Raw genomic sequence first — 6168 nt, forward strand, 5'->3', positions numbered from 1 at the left:
TGGTGAGAAATGGCTGAGCAAGAGAGGGCTAATCTGCTCACTTGCTCTTCATTTAAAGCCAACAGAACCATGCCCATTACTCCAGCAATGGATTAATCCATTCATGAGGGCACAGTCCTCACAATCTAATCACCTCTTTTTTGAAAGACCCAACCTTTCAAATACCATAATTAGATTTCCCACCCTCTTAACACTATTACAATGGAGATCAAGTTTCCAATACACAAAAATTTTTATTATCTTTTCAAAAGGCTGTTTTACCAAAGATGGAATGAAAAGCTTAAGCAACTAATTGATGAGAATATTAAATCTATCAAACTTTTCCTTTCATTACTATCCCACTCTGAAGGCAAAAAGAAAGCTAGATAAAGTATTTATAAAAGTTAGAGGGCTGGCCCATGGCTCACTTGGGAGAGTGTGGTGCTAACACCAAGGCCATGGGTTTGGATTCCTATATAGGGGTGGCTGGTTAGCTCACTTTGGAGAGTGTGGTGCTGACAACACTAAGTCAGGGGTTAAGATCCCCTTGCCGGTCATCTTTATTAAAAAAAAGAGTTAGGCCATCAGGTGAGCCAGGCATAGAAAATGCTTTCTTTGCCCTATTTGTTACAGGGCTCAGATATGAAGTAAGATATAAGCTAAGTTAAAAAAGACTGACTATGAAACTAAATCAGTCTCCATAATACAACTTTCTGACATTTAGCTGGCTATTTTGAAACTCTTCGTAAAATAAATTTGCATCTATAAAGGAAATTTCCATTTGTAAAGGCATCTCCCTCTCTGAACCTAAACCACCAGAAATTTTTGTAGCAGGGAAGATATTGTCATAAAATTTACATGACAAACATTACTTGTTTAAATTGTTTTTCCTGGCCATCTTATCTAAATTGGTCCTTTCCATACACCTTTCTTTCTTTCTTTTTTTTTTTAAGATGACCGGTAAGGGGATCTTAACCCTTGACTTGGTGTTGTCAGCACCACATTCACCCAGTGAGCTAGATGGCCATCCCTATATAGGATCCGAACCCGTGGCCTTGGTGTTATCAGCACCACACTCTCCCGAGTGAGCCACGGGCCGGCCCTCCATACACCTTTCTTTGGTCAAGTAATATTGCTTAGATCTAAGTTCTGTAAATTGTCTACCTTGTTTAATCTGGGAGTCATCCCTTTGGAAGTGTAAATTTTGGGGTGACTATGTAGCAATCAGTTAGGGCAATGAAATAGGTAATCAGAAGATTGATAGTCATGGGCTGGCCCGTGGCTCACTCGGAAGAGTGTGGTGCTGATAACACCAAGGCTGCAGGTTCAGATCCCATATAGGGGTGGCCTGTTAGCTCAATGGGTAAGCGTGGTGCTGACAACACCAAGCCAAGGGTTGCGATCCCCTTACCGGTCACAAAAAAAAGACAAAAGAAAGAAAGAAAGAAAGAAAGAAATTCATACACCTACATCCAACTGATGTAGGTGACAAAGGTGCCAAGACAGCGTATTGGGGAAAAGATAGTCTCTTCAATAAATAATCCCGGAAGAAGTGAATATCCACATGCAGAAGAACAAGACCCCCTACCTGTCACAATATACAAAAATCAACTGAAAATGGGTTAAATATTTAAATATAAAATCCAAAATGATGAAACTACCAGAGGAAAACATAGGGGAAATGATCGACAACACTGGGCTGGCTGGGAAGGAATTTTTGAATCACCCTTCAAAAGTACAAGCAATAAAAGCAAACATAGACAAGTGGATTACGTCAAACGAAAAAGCTTTTGCATATCAAACAAAATTGTTAACAGAATGAAGAGACAACCTACAGAATGGGAGAAAATATTTGCAAACTGTACTTCTGACAAGGGATTAATATCAAGAAAACATTAGGAACTTAAATAACTCAATGGCAAAAAGACAAATAACTGAATTGAGAAATGGCGAAGGGATCTTAATAGACATATCTCAAAAGAAGACATATAAATAGCTAATAGGCATATGAAAAAATGCTCAGCGTCACTAATCATCAGGGAAATGCAAATCAAAACAGCAATGAGATGCCACCTCACTCCAGTTAAAATGGATATTATCAAAAAGTCAAAAGAAAATGAGAGGGGCCGAGCCCGTGGCGCACTTGGTAGAGTGCTGCGCTGGGAGCGCGGCGACCCTCCCGCCGCGGGTTCGGATCCTATATAGGACTGACCGGTGCACTCACTGGCCGAGTGCCGGTCACGAAAAAACGACAAAAAAAAAAAAAAAAGAAAAAAAAGAAAATGAGAGTTGGCGAGGATGAGGAGGAAAGGGAACCCTCCTGCACTGTTGGTGGAGTGTAAACTAGTAGAGCCATTCCTGAAAACAGTATGGAGGTTCCTCAAAAAATTAAAAATAGAATTACCATTTGATCCAGCAATCCCACTGCTGGTTATATACCCAAAGGAAATGAAGTTAGTATGTCAGAGATATCTGCACTCTCATGTTTACTGCAGCACTGCTTACAATGTCTGAGATATGGAATAAACCTATATGTCCAACAACAGATGAATGGATAAGCAAATGTGGTATAGCTACACAATGCAATACTACTGAGCCATAAAAAAAGAATGAAATCTTGTCATTTGTGGCAACATGGATGGACTTGGAGGACATTATGTAAAGTGACATAAGCCAGGCACAGAAAGACCAATAACAAGATCTCGCTCATTTGTGGAATCTAAAAAAAAAGTTGATATTATGGAGGCAGAGGTAGAACAGTGATTAACAGAGACTGGGGAAGGGAGGGAACACAGGGAGAGGTTGGCCAAGGGTTACAAAATTCAGTTAGATAGGAGGGTGTAAGTTCTGACGTTCTATTGACTATGGTTAACAGTTAAGTTTTGTATATTACATAATGGCTTGAGAAGAGGTTTTTGAATGTTTTCACCACAAAGAAATGATAGATGCATGAGGTGATGGATGCACTAACTACCCTAAACAGATTATTATACAACAACATTCTTTTGAATGTTTTTGTCACAAAGAAATGAAAACTGCATGATGTGATTGATACATTAACTACCCTAGCTGGATTATTATACAACATTTATTTATATATATATCTCAAAACATCAGATTGTGCTGCATAGGGATGTATAATTATAATGTGTCAATTAAAATAAAATAAAGTGGCCTTCCATAAATTTTATTTAACAATTCAAATCCTGACTCAACCACTTATTAATTAATTGTGTGACCTTGGGAAAGTTACTTAACCTTTCTTTGTCTTGTTTTTTTGCATTTGTAAAAGGTGATAATAATAGTACCTACCAGGGCCAGCCTGTGGCTCACTTGGGAGAGTGTGGTGCTGATAACACCAAGGCCGTGGGTTCAGATCCCTATATAGGGATGGCTGGTTGGCTCATTTAGGACAGTGCGGTGCTGACAACGTGAAATCAAGGGTTAAGATCCCTTTACTGGCCATCTTTTAAAAATAAATAAATAAATAATAGTACCTACCTTAAAAGATTGTTGAAGATTAGTGAGTTAATAAGTGTAATTCAATTAGAATAATGCATGGCATATCTTGGGTTGTCAAAACTGGGAGTGGGGGGCTACTGGCATCCAGTGTATAGAAGCCCTGGATGCTGCTGAACATCCCCTCACAATAAATAAATATTTGGTTTGAAATGTCAGTAATGTTGAGATTTAGGAAAGGTGCTCTAAGGCATTTGAGGCACAGTGATGTTCAACGTCTGACCTAGGAAATGAGTGTAGCTGAAAAAGAGAGAAGGGCTGGGGCCTGCGGTTCTCCAACAGACTGAAGTCAAGACTCCTGAGAAAGAACGGAGAGAATGAGCAGTGGCCAGCAAGGTGGAAAGAAGGCCAGGAGAGTGAGATAGCACAGAAAACAGAACAGTGTTTCAAGAAGGGGAGAGGAGGGCTGGCCAGTTAGCTCAGTTGGTTTTGAGCATAATATTATAACACCAAGGTCAAGGTTTCGGATTCCCATACTGAGCAACCACCAAAAAAAAAAAAAAAAAAGAGGGGGAGTGGGAAGTTATCAATAATAAGGACCCTAATATTTATGATGCCAGAAAAATTCCTAAGGAACTTAATTAAGCATTTACTGAGGCACAGATCTATAATGACAAATGCTTTTGTAAGGTTGAATAGAGAAAGGTCTGAGGTTTGACTATGGGGTCTGGCAAAGTGGAGGATTTCACTGATTAGGACAAGAGAGTTTTCAGAAGAATAAAGCAGTGGAGGATAAAAATCTGATTAGTGTGGTTTAAGGAGAAAACAAGCGATGAATGAGGGAAGACAGAAAGTGTAGAAAATTCTTCTATTTTCTTCCTTTATTTTTTCCTTTCTTTCGCTCTTTGGAGAAAAGAGATAGTAGCCAAAGAACAACATGTGGTCTGGGGAGTGTCTTTTCATTCCTTTTTTTTTTTTTTTAAATTGTATTAGTCTGTTTTCTGTTACTCATAACAGAATACATGAAACTGGGTAATTTATAAGAAATCAAAATTCACTTCTTAGAGTTTTGGAGGCTGGAAAGTCCAAGGTCTAGGGGGCACATCAGGTAAGGGTCGTCTTCTGGGTGGGAATTCTGGAGTCCTGTGGTGATGCAGACTGTCACATGGCAAGGACTGGGTGAGAGGGCTTTTTAATGTGCTCACTTGCTCTTCTTATAAAGCCACCAGTCTACACTTATAATAACCCATTAAACCGTTACTCCATGGATACATTAATCCATTCATGAGAGTAGTCCTCACGATCCAGTCATCTCTTAAAGGCCCCACCTCTCAACACTGTCACGCTGGAAATCAAGCTCCCACATGACCTTTGGAGGGGACAAACATTCAGACCATAGCAAAGATGAAAGATATATTAGCAGCTTGTTTTTTGCAGTTAGGAATATTCCAGTACAGGTCCAGAAACTGATCATTCGAGAAGGTGAGTAGATAACTGCAGAAGCAAAGTATTTGGCAAGAAGATGGTATCCAGTGGAGGAGAGAGAGGGGTGGCCTTTGAGTGGTGCATTGGCAGTTTGTTCATTTTAACAGGCTAGAAGGCAGAATAGGTGGCTACAGATGGAATTAGGCTGGTAGATTCTGTGCTGATAAGATGAAGCAATTTTATTCTGATTGTGTCTTTTTCTCCAGTGAGATAAATAAAAGATGACATTATTAGCTGTGAGTGAAGCAGGGGAGAATGTTGGACTATGGAGGAAGAAAATAGCATAAAACAGTTGTTTAGGAAAGTAGGAGAGGGAAATAACTAGGGGCTGAGGTCTTATCTGGTGTTTGTGGTCATAAATTTAGAGAGAGTTCATAATAGTATCTGTGAGGGCATTAGGGAGAATAAGAGTAAAAATTTGTAGTGGCATGAGCTTTTGCGGTTGGGATTTCTGTTGAAGGAGGGAGGGGAAATGATCTTGAAGTTGCAAGGGATCAGGAGAAATGTCATGTATTCTATCCTCAATTCCTGTGACATATAAGATGTACAAGAAAAACACATCCATTTCCAGAGAGGGCCGAAGGGGAAGCAGTCTTCAGAGGAAAACCATGTCCCAGTTAAAGCAGGAAGGTGAAGGGAAGAACAGAGAAAAAGTTAAGGATATGGGATTTTCTGATAATAGAGAATGAGTTTTCAAGGACTTAATTGAGGTCCTTGGACGAATAGTTTATTCCTTTTTATTGCTGAGTAGTATTCTGTTGCATGAATGTGCTGCTATTTATTCATTCACCAATGTAAGGACATTTGGGTTGTTTCCAGCTTTGGTTAATTACAAATAAAGTCCCTGTAATCATTTGAATACAGGTTTTGGTGTGAACACAGTTTTTATTTCACATGTTTAACTTCATGAGAAACTGCTGAACTGTTCTGCAGAGTGCGTGTGAGTTCAGAATCCCTGACTTTGGTGTTTACAACACTGTGCTCTAACCAACTGAGCTAACCAGCCAGCTCCAGTTCATTTCTTTTTAACATTCACTGAGGATTCACCATATGCCAGGAGTGGTAAGTGAGAGCTGAGTAGCTGTGATCAACACAGTGTGGGTCGCAAATCTTAAATATTTGCTGTATCGCCATGTATAGAAAAAAATTCGTTGACTCTTGTCATAAGACTATGACCCACAGGAATTCATGGTCTGGTTGAACAAATTTTATAAGCAATTTTATGGATTTCTTCTCTGAGGTCAA

Source organism: Cynocephalus volans, chromosome 7 (genome assembly GCF_027409185.1).
Source record: "Cynocephalus volans isolate mCynVol1 chromosome 7, mCynVol1.pri, whole genome shotgun sequence".
NCBI lineage: Eukaryota > Metazoa > Chordata > Mammalia > Dermoptera > Cynocephalidae > Cynocephalus > Cynocephalus volans.